We start from the raw sequence: 17,089 nt of genomic DNA, 5'->3' as shown, positions 1-17,089 counted from the left end.
GAATTATTCCAAGACTTATGATATATGCACTTATCACACTCATTTGTTTTAAAACCATTTTCAATCATGCAGGAATCAAACTTTTCATGTCATTGCTTTGGTGCCTGTTTCAAGTGATTAGGGATTTAGTAAGTTTACATACTTTGCTTTCTTGGCCTACTTCAACAAAACACTTGAGTTGGTCCATATAAATTTCTTCATTTAGGTCTCCATTTAGAAAAGCAGTTTTTACATCCATTTGATGAATTTGCAAATCAAAAATTGCAGCCATAGCAACTAAAAGTCTAATGGATGTAATTCTTGTTACCGGAGAAAAAGTATCAAAAAATTCTAGGCCTTCTAGTTTTCTAAAACCTTTTGCAACTAGCCTAGCCTTGTATTTATGAATAGAACCATCCGGTTTCAACTTTTTCCTTAAGACCCATTTGCAACCAATTGTTTTACATCCCGGTGGTAAATCAATTTACTTCCAAGTTTTATTAGAAATTAGAGATTCCATTTCATCATTTACAGCCTCTTTCCAAAAAATAGAATAATGTGAAGATAATGCTTCTTTCAAAGTTAGAGGATCATTTTCAACATTAAACACATAAAAATCAGGACTAAAATCTTTTTCTACTCTAGCTCTTTTATTTCTTCTTAACTCAAAATCAACAACTTCTTTATTTTTCAAAGTTGAAGTAGAAGAACTAGGTAGTGACAAAGTATTTTGTTCAATCCTTTGACCCCCACTATTTTTAGTATCAAAAGGAAATTTATTTTCATGAAAAATAGCATCACCAGATTCTATTACAATATTATCTTCAAGATTAAAAAATCTATAGGCTGTACTATTTGAAGCATAACCAAGAAAAGCACAAGTAGTAACTTTCTTACCCAACTTTGTAATCTTGGGATCCATTAGCCTCACAAAGGCTAGACAACCCCAACCTCTTAGATATCCCAAACTTGGCTTGTAACCTTTCCATAATTCAAAAGATGTCAATTTAGACTTTTTATGAGGCACACGATTCAACACATAACAAGTAGTTAAGATAGCTTCGCCCCAAAAATTTAAAGGTGCATGTGACTCAATTAGCATGGCATTAGTCAATTCAACCAAAGTTCTGTTTTTCCTTTCTGCTACTCCATTAGACGAAGGAGAGTAAGGAGGAGTAGTTTCATGAATTATAACCAATGATCTAGCAAAAAAATTAAACTCATTTGATTAATATTCATGGCCTCTATTACTTCTAATTCTTTTTATTTTTCTTCCAAACTAATTTTCAACCTCATTGAGATAAGTTTTGAAATTTTCAAAAGCATCACTTTTATTTTTTCATCAAGTAAACATATGTTAACTTAGAAAAATCATCAATGAAAGTGATAAAATATCTATTACCTCCACAAGTTAGAATTCCACCAAGTTCACAAATATCAATATGAACTAATTCTAACAAATCAGTTTTTCTTTCAACTTGAAAATGAGGTCTTTTAGTGATCTTGACTTTACTACAAGCCTCACACTTTTCAAAATTCTTTTTAACCATTGGATTAATTCTAAACTACTCATGATTCCAACATAACGTCATTAATATGACGCAAACGAGCATGCCAAAAATTAGTACAAGAAAGCATATAAACAGAAGTAGAAGTATTATTCATCTCAATATTCAACTTAAACATCTCATCACATGCATATCCCTTACCCACAAAAGTATCCTTCTTCATTATTACATATTGATCTGATTCAATAATCTGTTTAAAGCCTACTTTATTAAGAAGAAAACTAGAGATCAAATTTTTTCTCATAGAAGGAGTATAAAGTACATCCTTCAATGTTAATATCCTTCCAGAAGTAAAACACAATTCAACATCTCCCTTTACTTGAGTAGTGTGAGCATCACCAAGCAATATGGTTTTGGGCTCCTCAAAATGAGTATATTTTTTAAACCAGTCTTTGTCATAACAGACATGACAGTTTGCACCAGAATCAGCCCACCATCCATCAACATTCTCAACCATGTTTATGTCGGTAATCACCGCCACAAAAGGTTCTTCGGTAACGTTTGCCTGAGATTTAGGACCACATTTCTGGAATCTGCAAAAATCGAGCAATATGCCCACTCTTGACACAAACAAAGCATGGTCCCTTTTCTTGAACATGTTGATTTTGTGCTTGGTGATTTTCACCATTATTTTTCTTGGGAGGTCTACCATTATTTTTCTTGAATTTTTTCTTCTTAGTCTTTAAAGAAGTATTTTTGTGAGTTTCAAGAGTAGCATTATTCGAAGTAATTAAATTTACCTTCGATGTGATGTTGTTTTCTTCTGTTTGTAAAAGTGCATCTTGGCCCCTTGCTTCTTCTTCCATGCGGATTTTCATCATTAAGGTTTCAAGAGAGGTTTCCTTTTGTTTGTGGCGCATAGTTTTTTGAAATTCCTTCCAAGAAGGTGGAAGTTTATCCACTATGCCACAACAATAAGGTTATCTCCAATTCTAACCTATTCGGACCTAAGCTCTCCAACAATCATGATGAAGTCTTGAGCTTGATCTACCACTGATTTGTTGTCCACCATTTGGAAACGAAAAAATCTACTAGTTGCATATTTTTTTGCTCCAGCCTCTTCGGTATCATACTTACTCTGCAATGCCTTCCAAATTTTATTTGAACTAGAGTAAGTACTATCATAATAATCATAAAAATTATCAAATAGACAATTAAGAAGATAATACCGACACTTATAGGAATCACCATCGTACTTTTCCACTTTCTCTAGATGAGAAATAGTTTCATCATCATTCATAGTGGCGATATCTTCTTTATTTGGATTCTTCTCGGTTAATACATAAGAAACATTGAGAAGACTTAAGTAGAAAAGTACTTTACCCTTCATCTCTTGAAATGGTTACCATTGAACTGAAATGGCTTGTTAAGATCTCCCATCTTGACATCCGCGGCTTTTTCAACTGTAGCCATCTTTGATTCTCCTTAAAATTGTTAGTGAAAAAACTTACAAGATAATAAAAATTGCAATATTAGAATTGAAAATAAAATGAAGAAATTAATCTCTTCAGTCTGAGGCGCGGATATCTCGCTCTCTTTAAGGAGATTCAAGCCCACTGCAGCAAATGTTTTCACCGGTCCAGCAGTAGTCCTCTTTGACTTGTCCCCTCCAGGATACAACAGCCTTCACAAAGTATAACTCAACAACTCTGGACAAGAGTTGAGTCCAAAGCTCCACAAAGAAGAACACCTCCATTCAACTAATAAAAACTCTCTTTTAGACTAACTCTTTCACTCTTTGTTTTATCTTGTGTTTTGTGTATATATCAAACCAAATGAAGACCACCACTATTTATACTACAAGAAGTCTTCCTAGCAATGAATAGGAAGATAATGGAGGTAGTAAATAGTGAAGATAATGGCCTTAGGAGTTTCATAGGTTACAATAGGAGTTACATAGGTTACAAAGAGTAATGGAGGAATTAAGAATGAAATAAAGTGATGGACAACCAATGCTAATGGTTGATGTAGAAGTTATTCATTCCAATGTTTATTGGAATGTTTTTATCTCTACAATGAATTCAACCAATAAAGCCAAAAGTAATGGCATTACATGGCTACCAAGTCAAAGATGAATAGCATGATTAAATTGGTAGTTTAAAACACAAATGCCTACCAATGGTCATTCTTATAACTCCAAAATAAAGCAATTTAATATGTTAAATATTAATATTAAAATGCTAATAACCTAACAATGTGATTACAATATTTGTTGATTGTAAATTAGATAGCTCATCGATATTTGATTTGACAAAGAGAATGAAATAACTCAACTTCAAATGAGAAGAGTATCTTGATAATTCTTATTTACTCATTTTCACAACAATCAAATATACTTTTGTAGAAGCTTCTACTTGACAAGAAGATCAATGATTTTCTATAGCACAAACTATCACTTGGTTTTCAAAATCTGAAAAGTATCAAACTGTTGGAGAAAAAGTATTTGATCAAAACATATCTGAATAGTCCAAACTACATTTAGTAAGTACTCATTCATTTCAGATTTTTTAGTGTACTTTTCCTTTAATTAGTTTAATATAAAATATTATTTTTTCTTTGGGTGGGGCACATCATTAAGACCACAAAGTGAAAAGACATTTTTATATATTCAACATATGCTCCTTAAATTAAAATTCTTCTTTGTTTTGTAAAAATTCCATATCCAATTAAGATCAGACCAATCTATATCTATATTTTTTTATATGTCTATACTACCTAACTTAAAACACCAAATGTAGTATATTTTCTTGTTTTTATGTTGTATTTTATTTATTTATGTGTATTATACTATTTTATACTAAAGACAGACACATTTTGACATTGAAGGTTATGATATTTTCGAAGAGTTTTAGCTTTTCAGATATGTTGTGAGCTTTAAGAAGGGTTGTGACTCTTCTATAGTGTTACGACTTTTCAAAAGAGTTGTAACCTTTCCAATGGGTTGTGACATTTTCGAAGAGTTATGACTTTTCTAATGAGTTGTGACCTTTCAGAAGGGTTGTGAGTTTTCTATGGGATTGTGAAATCTCTTTGATAACGCACAATAAGTAGTTTTCCATACACTAACCTTTGTTGCCTATAAAAAGAGGGGCTTCCTCAAATTTTAAAACTACATTTTTAAAAAAAAATAAATTCATTCTTGTTCTTCTTAAAAGATTCTATTTAGTATATCTTCTATTTTTTATGATGGAAAAATACCGGTGGTACGTGATTTGATATTCACGTGCAACGCACGGTTGCAAGTGCGTCAATACTAGTATATATATAAGTGGGAAAAAAAGTTAAATATCAAAATACCCCTATAAAATTGAATTACTACAATAATACAATTAATAACACATAGTTAAATAAATAAGAAAATATCTAAAAAAACATATTACAGTTATTTATTATGTTTATGATATTTTTTATTTTGTAAAAATTAAATTAATTGGTAATAATCATCAATTTTAGTTTGTCATGAATGACGAAATTATGGAGAATTTTATAAGTTGAGAAATTTTTCTATAGAGACCAAATCTATATCTATATTTACCTTAAAAACATGTACTCCTAACCTGAATGTTAAATTACTATAATATCCCTAACTTAGTTGTGACTTTTTTTATGAGTTGTCACTTTTTTGATAAGTTGTAATTTTTTTCAAAGCGGTGTGATTTTTAATTGAGTTGTGACTTTTCAAAGAGTTGTGGCCTTTTCAATAAGTTGTGACTTTTACAAAGAGTTATGACTTTTTGAATAAGTTGTGACTTCTCGAGAAGGTCATGATTTTTCAAATAAGACACGAAAAATATTTTTTCGTACTACTCTTTGTTGATTATAAATAGAGGGTCTTCCTCTCATTTTCAAACCACAATTTTTTCCAATCTTCTGCTCTTCTTCTTCTTGCATTTAATTTTTTTTGTATAATTTATTATCGTTAAGTGAGTTTGAAGTTTAGTGGAATATGAGGTACCACTATTTCTGATGACATGTGTATTTCACCTTTAAATCTTTTTTTACGAGACATTTTTCTTCTTTTCTTCTTAAACCTTTGTTCTTCATTCATATTTTAGCCCTAACTATTTGGTGAGAACTTTGATTTGGAGAAAATAAGGTGGTTAAATTGGGGGCTCTCTTTTGTCTCTCTGTAGGGATATGTCGTCTCCGGCGACATAGTCTGACAATTTTGCTGCCACCACCATCTCCACCTATGCCTTTATAATTTATCCGCCTTCACCATTAGCTTCTACACTTACTCAAAGAACTCTCCGCCATTTCTTTCAAATAAAAAAGCCCGAAAAAGACAATATTTATACCACCACCAAGACCACTATGAGTTTAATCTGATTAAAATTAATTTTTGGTGATTGGAGATGGTGGATTTGATTTATTTTTTGTCAAAATTTTTATATGGGAGATGTTAAGAAATTTACAATAATGAATCTGGTGGAGAAGTGGTAATGGCTCATCAATTTTGGGATGATAAGGGTGGAGAGATTTGGCATATGCTACCGTGCGTGCGATTGGAAATCTGTCTATAGATTGAGGGAGCTTTCTACCATTTTCTCTTCCTTTAGATCTTTCTTATGTAGCGCGTTTATGATTTTAAGTTTTTCTTTCCATTTTGGAGTTAAGGTATGGTTGTCCAAAATAAATTTGGTATGCATGTTTTATGTAATTTTGTACTAATTTGTATTGTTATGGAATTTTTTAAATTTATTTTTGTGTTATTATTCTTTCAATTTCTACTTAATATGATAAAACTTATATTAATACCTGATGAGTTTAATAATAATTGAATAGTTTAGCAATATGTTGCTTTTTAAATACAAGTAATTTACATAAAGATTGCTAAAAGATTATTACTTTGAAAAAAAGATTTTGATTGTGTTACTGTATAGTCAATTAACATAGTGTTGTGAATTGTCATGCCCGGAGGCTACTCCCTTGATGTAACACGGGACCTAGGATCACGAGTGACCCCAAGCTAACCCTGAAGCTTGCATATGATAAGCATACTAAGAATCTCTAAGAAAAACATGAACTAATGCGGAAGCTAAGTTAAGTGATAACTGAAGGTGGAGAATACCCAAAATTGATATGTATGTATATAACTTGCTAACGGTTCAGAGATACTGCACATTCACTCAAAGCTAAAGCTTAACATAATACTATGTCTAATAAGACTCTACTGACTAGAGTTAATGGGACATGCCCCAGCTAACCCTATCAAAACTGAAAACTGAACTAAAAGACTGAATATGAAAAGAATATGTCTATTGTCCTCAAAGTATGATGACTCATCATTGAAAATACTGGATATAAATCTATGTGTGATCTGGGATGCTGAATACTTGAACCTACATCATGAAAGGATGTAGCATAAAATATGTGTTAGTACTTGGAATGTATTACATGCAGATACAAATAATATATGTACAAATATATAGGTTGGACAAAGCATAGTCGAGCAATGACATAATCTGAACATAATGTAAATACTGAATTTTTAACTGACAAATGAGTTGAATGCAATGAACAAGTATTGGTTATGAACATGACATGCTGAGACTAAATACTGAAGTATAAATTGAAAACCTAGTCAAATGCACTAGAGTCTGACTGTGGGAGCTACTATAAATCGACATAAACCCACGTGAGCCAAACCCAAAGTCCGATGTATACACCTTATAAAGAGGACCAAATGTACCTTTCTATGAGTATAAAGGTATGACTGGCGTGATCACTAAATCTGATGTCATACAGAGGGGACTTATAATCCATATAGCCACGTAGTTATGGGACTATGAGGGCAGTCTGAACCCTAGTCCAACTTGGTGCTAATTCTACTGACAATGTAACATTCAAAATCTGAGGAATGTTTATTTGTTTAACTGGCCTAGCAAGTGTAATTCATGAACTAAGAAAATTTTTCACAACAAGAGTTTTGAGTTTCATGCAATGAACCAATCAACGTTTCCAGAAAACATGATAATTCGATTAAGAATACTCTAACAACTAATTCACAACAATTCCCAAGGTTAGAAAACCCTAGGTATAAACAATATATAAAGAATCGAGAATCTAACTGAATTGTAGGGACCTAGTGGATGCAAGGAACCCACTAGTGAAATCCCACATACCTGGTGACAAAATCTAAAGAGAAATCCTTTGATTTCGGGGGTGGAACTTGAAGAAAACCTTTTGCTTGTTCTTGAGAGGTTGGTAGACATTCCTCTTCTTTTTGCTCTAAGTTTTGTCTAATTTTGGTCAATAATCGATTAGGGTAAGTTCCGACTAAATTACTAGGCTGAGACTGAGTAAAACGACACAATTTAGGATTTAAACGACACAATTTAAATGTCCAACACGTAAGGAAAAAAATACTAAAATGAGCCTAACAGAAAATCTAACGGAGGCCAACCACGACACCAATAATTGTTCGTCGATGGGACCACGACCCATTAAGTGGGTTGATAATAGTAATGAATCATTTGTTTACAAATTCATGAAATTGGGACATAATATCTACTCCTTTAACAAGTATATGTATATAATCAGAAAAACATTATGTATATGTGGATGAATATATATTTTTTTATTTACAATTTTATACTGGCTACAAATTGTATATAGTAATATGGGGACAAACGCGCATCCCGCGTTCCCAAAACTAGTAAGATACAAGGTTATAGTCAAACTGAATAAAAAACAAACCAAATAAAAAGTAAATTATTAACTTTCGACCTGAAAAATTATAATAATGGAAAAGGATCTAAAATACCCTCAAAGTATTGGAAATGGTACAAAATTACCCTCCATCCACCTATTGGCTCCAAAATACCCTTCCCACCCACCTATTGGGTCCAAAATACCCCTGTCATCCACCTTTTGGTTCAAAATTGACCACTTATTTAACGGTTTTATATTTAAACTATTTAAATATTTATTTAAATATGTGGCGCTCAACTATTTGTTAATTATTAGTATAATTTATAAATCAATCCACTACCCATCCATTACTAATTAAACCCTCCAAATTAATAATCACTCACATTATTAATGCAACAAAGAAAAACTACTGTCAATTGAGTGTTTTAAAAAATTTGAGACGAAAATATCTATAGAAGTAAATTATCATACATTCAAGTGTCTAAATAAAAATTACCGATAAACTTAAAAGTCTGACTATGTTCATTGTAATTATTCTTACGTCCCAATTATGTGATGTTACTTCATAGGTAACTTTTTTTCAAAATAATATATTAAAAGTTTTAAAACAAATAATAAATATTTATAAAATTATATTTTTAAAAAGTGCATGAATTAATTCGGGATATATTACTTCTTTACCTTTAATCATAAATTTCTAATTCAATCTCGAAAGAGAATCAAATTGAAAGTGTCCTCCTAAATAAGCAGCTCAACATAAATTTAATTGGGGCTTCGATTCGGACTCGAATAATTTTGGATGTCATTTTCATTAATCTATAATTTCATCATGTTCTAGTAGCGTTTATGACGATTTTGATATTATAGTTGGATTATTAATTGGGCGGTGTTTAGTTAGTACTGGGTGGGTAGTGGGTTGGTTTATAAATAATACAAAATAAATTAAATTATGACCAATAGTTGAATATCAAGTATTTTAAAAATATTTAAATAGTTTAAATTTAAAATCATTAAATAAGTGGTCAATTTTGAACTCAAAGGTGGATGACAAGGGTATTTTGGAGCCAATAGGTGAATGAAAAGGGCATTTTGGAGCCAATAGGTGGATGAAGGGTAATTTTATACCATTTTCAATACTTTAAGGGTATTTTAGACCCTTTTCCGTTATAATAATGTAATGGGCAAAGGGTCAAATATACCCTTATACTAAAGGAAATAGTTTATCTATATTCTTCGTTTTACTTTTGGTCCAAATATACCCTTCATGTTATACTTTGGGTCCAAATATATCCCTCTCATTATACTTTGATGTAAATATACCCTTAATTTTGACAGAAAAAATGTGACAAACTCAAAATAAAATTATTTACTCTCAATTTGCTTAGAAACTCACTTGTGCGCAACTCATTCCCTCCGTTTTGAGCTGTTATTTTCATTTTCCTATTCATTTTCTATTGGAAAAATACATAAATACCCCCCAGACTATGACCGAAATCATAGAGCCACATCTAAACTTAACTAGAGTCATATTACCCACCTAAACTAATTTAAAATGAAATGGATACAGCACGAACGCTGAATTGTCATAGAGAGAATGCACACTCTCTTGAAGGTAAGTGATGAGTGCACAAATTGGACATATGTTATTTTTAAATTGGTCACCTTGTAATTAGTTAGTACACATATTTATTGATAATAAAACTTATATATATTTAATATTTTTATGTTTTATTTGATTTTATTCACGTATTTCGATATCCGTTCAAAATTAACTTATTTTAAATACAAGACATTTGAAATCAAATCAAAACGAAAGACAAAAAAATAAACTCAATAGAAAAATAAAAGAGGAAAAATGAATGCAAGTAAAATAAAAAGTTTCAATACAAGGTAAAAAAATTGTTAACTTAATTTAAATACAAGATAAAAAATAAGAATATGTTTCTTTAAAAAATTAATAAATATTTTTAAAAAGAAATTACATAATATTATTTTTAAAAAATTAAGAAATATTTTTTAATTTTATTAAAAAAAATTATTTACACAGATGACGGGCGAGTGTGTACAAACACAACCAACTTGGGTGGTCGAAGGTGTCACATGAGTACAAAAGGTGCACAAAAGTACGAATAAAATTTGTTTAGGGGGTAATAAGATCTTAGTTAAGTTTAGGTGTCTCTGTGATTTCGGTCATAGGCTAAGGGATACTTATACATTATCCCTTCTCTATTTTTAAATTTTTAAACTAGAATTAATAAAATAGAAAAGGGCCTAAAATACCTTTGAAGTATTGAAAATGGTATACAACTACCCCTCATCTACCTATTGACTCTAAAATACCCTCCTCGTTCACCTATTGACTCACAAATACCTTTCCCATCCATCTTTAGGTCCAATTTTAGACACTTCAATAATATAGCACCAATTAAACTAATTAAATAATCCATTTAATTACATGGCGCTCAACCATTGGTTGACATTTAATTATTTAATATAATTTTAAACTTATCCAATACCCACCCATTTTTAACTAAACCCGCCCCAATACTTATTGAACTCGCTAGGCCCAATACAAAAAGAACCCAATCTCTTCATGATAGACATGGGTTGGACCTGCTAGATGATGGTGTTAACTAGTGAGTAGTTCGGTTTGAAAGACGAATGAGTTTCACTTCATGTTATTGAGTAGAGACTTAATTGACTTGCATTGAAATTTTGGAATATACAGCAAATAAGTGGTGTTGGCATTCTTAATTACTTAGGCTAAGAAATTATCATTTCTCTTATTACAAGGAAAAAACTACTAGTGAGTTTCTATTTTTATTTCCTTTTTTGCCAAGAAATAATATTATCGAATAAGCTGCACCACCGAGGAGGTAATGAGTGTATGCAGATAATTCAGTGGATTTGACTCTTCTATGCAACAAAGGAATCAATGAAGTCCAATGCAAGAATTATGTTTTCTTTCCCGTTAGAGCACCAGTCATTTTTGCTAAATCTATGCAAAAGATGAACTTCTTGGTGCATAGCTGGTGATAATGTTTCATTCTTTACCATTGCACATTGAACTCCGAGTCACTTGTGTTTCTTCTATGAGATCACCATTCCATTTACATTATATGTTTTCTATAGGAAGCTCTGTTAGTTCTTTTAAAGGTTCAATTTGCTTAAGAAATAAGAGTGGGTTCTTTTTGTATTGAGTCTGGCGGATTCAATAAGTATTGGGGCGGATTTAGTTTAAAATGGGTGAGTAATGGGTAGGTTTAAAATTATATTAAATAATTAAATTTCAACCCAATGGTTTAGCGCATATAATTAAAAGGATTATTTAATTATTTTAAATGGTGCTCCATTATTGTAGTGACTAAAATTGGACCTAAAGGTGGATGGAGAGGGTATTTGTGAGCCAATAGGTGGATGAGAAGGGTATTTTGGAGCCAATAGGTCGATGAGGGGTAGTTGAGTACTATTTTCAATACTTCGGGGGTATTTTAGAACCTTTTCTGATAATAAAATATGCACATCACACAACATCATTGTTTTGCATTTTCCCCTCGCAAATTAAAAATCTTCAAATTTATTTCTATAAGGGGAAATTCACTAGTACCCCTTAGACTATGAACGAAATTTAAGAGACACATCTTAACGAAACTAAGGTCCTATTACCCCCTGATCTTAGTTTTATTGTTATTTTGTGAACCTTTTGTCTTACGTGTCACACTCCAAGATTGCACGCAATTGAGGCGCGTGAGAGACATTTGAATATCACGTAAGCCAAAAAGGTGTACAAAATTACAAAAAGAAAAAAAAAGTTTAGGGGGTAATAGGATCTTAGTTTAGTTAAGGTGTGTATATGTGATTTCGGTCATAGTCTAGGAGGTAGTAGTACATTTCCCTTTCTATAAAATTAATCATTGTACCCACATGTTCTTACTATTATAAAAGTAAAAGAAAATTAATGAACGTAGGGAGTCATCGATTTTTGGATGCTGAAAATTCTTAGAACATATCTCAATAATGTATTTTCTTTGATTAATATTGACACTTTTTAGAAGAGGTTAAGCATGATAATTTTTTATTTAGAAAAACCTCAATTCGAAAGAAAAAGAAAAATCATATTAGTTTTTGAATACGATAAATTATTAGCTTCTTTTAAAAAGAAGATGCATAGAAAAGAATTCAAAACGGAGGAAATGAGTTTCTAAAAAAAATATTTGAAATTCGAGATGCGTTGTTTGATTTTGAGTTTGTCACGTGTTTTTCGTTAAAATTGAGGGTAAATTTGTTTCAAAGTATAATCAAAAGGGTATATTTGGACCTAACATATAACGAAGTGTATATTTAAAATATTTCCAATAGTAGAAGGGTAATATTTGACCATTTTCCCTAATATAATTGTAAAAAATCTGTTGGTAAAATTTCCTTCTTTTCAAATTGTGTATAATTGGATTTTAAAAGGAAAACAAAAATTGTTCCTATATCAAGTCAGATATTTGATTCCTTGCACAAAATCAAATGTCCTTATACTGTGAGCACAAATCAAATGTTCCTATATGAAATCAGACATCTCTCTAATCTCTATTTGTTAGTGGATCTGATTGGTAAGCTTTCTCCTTCTATTGTGTTTCTATATATGAGATTATATAAAGATTTTTCCGGTTTTGTTATAATTATTTTATTTCCTGATTTGTGGTTAGGGTTTATATTTGAGATGTCTTTGTTTTCAAATGTGATGAGTAGATTTCCTTGTTGTGCTGTGTTCCAAATTTATTCACTATCCTTCTACGCTAAATTCACGGGGTTACAAGCTTTAATTTGCCCAGGTAAGTTGTCCAATTTTTCTTTTTTGGTTTTACGTACTTAGATTTGTCTTTGTTCAGAAAAATAGGGTAATTTGCCTTTTTTTTCTATGTTCGGATCCAAGAGTCATTTGTCCCGCTGCAGGACTTCAATAAAGGCAAGGATGGCTAAATCTCCAAGAACTGTGAGGTTTGCCTCACTATTTTTCTTATTAGCACTTCCATGAGATGTCATGGCTTTCTCACTTGCAAATACAGGCTAAATTATCGAGTTCCAGTGAATACTGAAATGTTTATCATTATTCGGTATGTACGAAGAGGTTGCAAGAGGATCACTACTATTTCCCACGTAAACAACTTATCTGCATCTTCATTGGTACTTTTTTTTATTGCTTTCACCCTGATCTCCCCAGCTACAATGGAAGCAATGATCTATTCCACCGTATTTCCCAGAATAACTAGTCCCATTCATAGACCCGTCAATAGTGTTGACACCCAATTTTGGCCTAACATTTTAAAAATTGGTAATTTTGAAGTTTTATTTATTTAATAGCTTAAAATAATTTTTTAATATAGTTTAAGGAAGTTTATCGATAACTATCTTCATTTATCAAAATTTAGGATTTTTGTTGGTTGTTTTTTTTAAATTGCATTTCACATGTCATTAGTTACGTTCATTATATTTTTTCAAAATTCATTTTTACTTGTTACATTTGTTAATACTTATGTTGAATTTAGCACAGTCTAAAATATAGTCAAATACGAAAAATTAAAGATCCTATTAAAATAATTTTGGGCCATGATGCTAAGCCCGTCGTTTGAGCCCAATTTGTGTTTATATTTAAGTTATTAACTAGGTCAAAAAGGGGGGAGGAAGGAATTTTCAGAAAAAACCCTAAAATCTATCCACCCTTCCTCTCCCTTTCCTCTCCCTCTCTTGGCAGCCCCTTCCCTCTCCCTTTTTCCCTCTCTTCACAGCCGCCACCTCCCCTCTCATCTCCCTCACAGCCGCCTACTCTCTCCCCTTCCCCTTCCCTCTCCTCTCTTCCCTCCCTCTCTCTCTTCTCCTCCCTTGTTCTTGCTGCCTCCCTCTCGTTGCTCCAGCAATGGCGAGCAGCAGCGCCCGGCGCTGACAACAGTCCGGAAGCAGCAGCTCCAGTGAGGAGCTCAAAGCTCCAATGAATCGGAGCTAACCATCGCGATGCCTCCCTCTACTCTCTCCCCTTCTCCCTCCCTCTTCTTATCTTCTCTCCCTCCCTCTATGCTCCAGTGAAACGCTGCGAATGCAGAGATGGCCGCCTCCATCCGTCCCTCTCTTCATCCCCTCTCTTCTCTTCTCCTTGGCACCGGCGAAGGCAGCCAACAACGACAACAGTGCCTGGAGAGGCCACCAGTGAAGGCAAACGACAGCAACCGGCGAAAGCTCCGGCTGAAGCAGCAGCAACAACCGACGGAAATAGTAGCGCCACCACTCGCATGCTTATCCGGTGAAGACACCAGCAGCATCAGCAGCTGCAGGGGAACAGCGACTCCGGCGTCCCTCCGATGGACAACAACCAAAACTCCAATCGTAAACTCCATTTGCAACAATGGTAAAAACCCAAATCTCTTACTTTAACTTTATTAAATTTTGTTTAGTGTTTCCTATTTTCTATCGTTATTATTGTTTTTTTTTAATCTTGTTTGCTTAATCTGTTACTTTTTGTCAAATTTTATTCATTGTTGTGTTAGTATTTTTGTTTAAGTGCATTTTTATGTAATTGTTTATGAGGCGTTTATTTCTATTTATGTTACTGCTTTAGTTTTGTTTTGATTAGTTTTATTATTGATTATTATATTCATTTGCTAACTAGATGCATCATTTTCTTGAAGTTGTTGATTTATTATATTATTATTATTATGCTTTTGTTTTCTTTAGTTTATTATTATTGTCATATTATATAATCATTATCTCTTCTTAAGATAATTAGTGTTATTATTGTTCTTGTTAGTTATGTTATTGTTGTTGAAATTCTTTTATTATTATTATTATTATTATCTTTCTCGTTATAGGATGATATTTGTTATTATTGTTCTAAAAAGTTTTAGCAATTCCTTGTTATTATTTAAATTAGTATTGTTATTATCTTGTTATGTTTAAGTTTTTTTTGATCTATTCTTGGTTACTTCAATATTGATTTCATGCTGAAAAATTTTGTGTTAAATGACCAATGAAAAAACTCTCCGTCGGTTTTGGAGGCCTCCCCATTTTAAAAAGACGGAATTTAATTCAAGTTTATATATATTATATGTTAAAATGGGCCGATGAAAAATCTATCCGTCGGGTTTAGAGGCCTTTCCATTTTGAAAGACGGAAATTTAATTAAAGTTAATATTTTTATTGTTAAATTTAGCTAATGAAAAAACTCTTCGTTGGTCTTGGAGGCCTTTCCATTTTAGAAGACGAAAATCTAATTTAAGTTTATATATAATTTTACTTGTTAAATTGGCCGATGAAGAAACGATTTCCAAGGCCTCCCATGTTAATAAATCGTATTTTTATTTTTAAGTCATTCATTTTTATTTATATTAATTTAGTATTAACTCTTTTACTAAGTGTTTACAGGTACCCAGAGGTGCTTCTCCTTGAAGCCATTCGAAAAGCTCAAATTATATTTTTATTTCGTTATTTTGTAAATATTGACGTTAGGCAAACCGCTATCCGATTATTATTGTTTTATTTTGTATATTGTGTGTTTATTATATATTCTTCCTCAATTTGAAAAACAAATGAATTCAGTCGGGAACCACAATTGTGGATTTCGAAGGGTGCCTAACCCCTCCCCTTCGGAATAACTTGAACCCCTTACATATTATCAATTTGGTTTCGTAGATTATATAATGGTTTCCTAGTTTTCCTACAAAATTAGGTGGCGACTCTTTTTAAAACTCGTTTATTTTTTAAAATTTGTTAAAATTGAATCAATTAATTATTTTCGAGTTGCCGCGACGTTTCACCCTATTTTGACAGAGTAGGATGTAAACAAATAGTCAAAACTCTTCCATGGTGTTACCGAAAAATCCACTCACAAGAATCTCCACTCATAAATGGTTCCCTCAAACCTTCATATCTACTTTTAATAAAGGAACTAACCCACCAAACAGAAGCATGAAGAACAACACACCAAGGAAGCTAACACTAGCAACCTTCTTTGTTTTCACCTAACTCTTCTTTTTCTCCACTTTCTTTCTACTTGTTGATGCGGGAACTATTGCCTGTGGTTTCAACTTTGGAATTGAAACCAATGTCACTATCCTAGTTCCTTCATCATATAAGGTGGTGTATATGACATCTATGGAGGAGGATGAAAATACATCCTGGGGGGTGGCTACACTTGAGGAGCTACACCAGTACCTCCAAGTTGTGCATTTTCTGTTGTTTCATAGGATATATTTGCATTCAAATGTTGAATTGGTGAATGAAGTATCCTAACTCCTCAACATAATGCTTTTTTCATTGCCTTGACATGTGAGCACTTTCCCCTTTTTTCTAGCCGTCTACTTTTTTTCCTCATCATTATTAACATTATCACTCAAGAAAAATATAGTGGATTTTTGGTGTTTGTTTACATTATTCGAGTCTTCACTATGTTATTTCCTTTTCAACAAATAGCTACAATTACTTATATAAGCATTGAGTTTCTGTTCTACAACTCCACCTTTTGTTGAATTACTTCCTAACTTCGGGGAAGAATGTGGCAATCTATTAGAACTCAATAGATTATTCAACCCTTTTGAGAGATTGGAACCACAATTCTCTGATGGCACGTTCAAGTACCCGGAGACATGGGTAAAAACCTAGTGCTACAACACAAACACTTCATCCAAAACTCTTGAGCTGCTCCAACTACGAAGTATCCCTAGCGATGACATGTACTTAACCATCTCAACTACCGCTTCCTGATTGGAGGCAAAATATCTCATTTCCCCAGACGTCAACTTGATATTTCTATTATAATCGCTATAATCCTAATTAATTCATCGTAGGTTGACTAAATCAATTAGGGTCCATATGAAGCAGGTTTGATCCTGTAGCTTCCCCTTGACAAT

The 17,089-nt window shown here is 32.3% G+C and overlaps 1 pseudogene; it reads right to left on the bottom strand.

The window, feature by feature from the left end:
• LOC107016946 overlaps positions 1-16,963 on the bottom strand; it is a 21,620-nt pseudogene extending 4,657 nt beyond the window's left edge.
• Between the last annotated feature and the right edge of the window lie 126 nt (positions 16,964-17,089).

This window comes from Solanum pennellii, chromosome 4, assembly GCF_001406875.1.
Source record: "Solanum pennellii chromosome 4, SPENNV200".
Classification (NCBI taxonomy): Eukaryota; Viridiplantae; Streptophyta; class Magnoliopsida; order Solanales; family Solanaceae; genus Solanum; species Solanum pennellii.
Note: the sequence above shows the minus strand (reverse complement) of the source record. Positions and strands in the feature narration are given on the sequence as shown.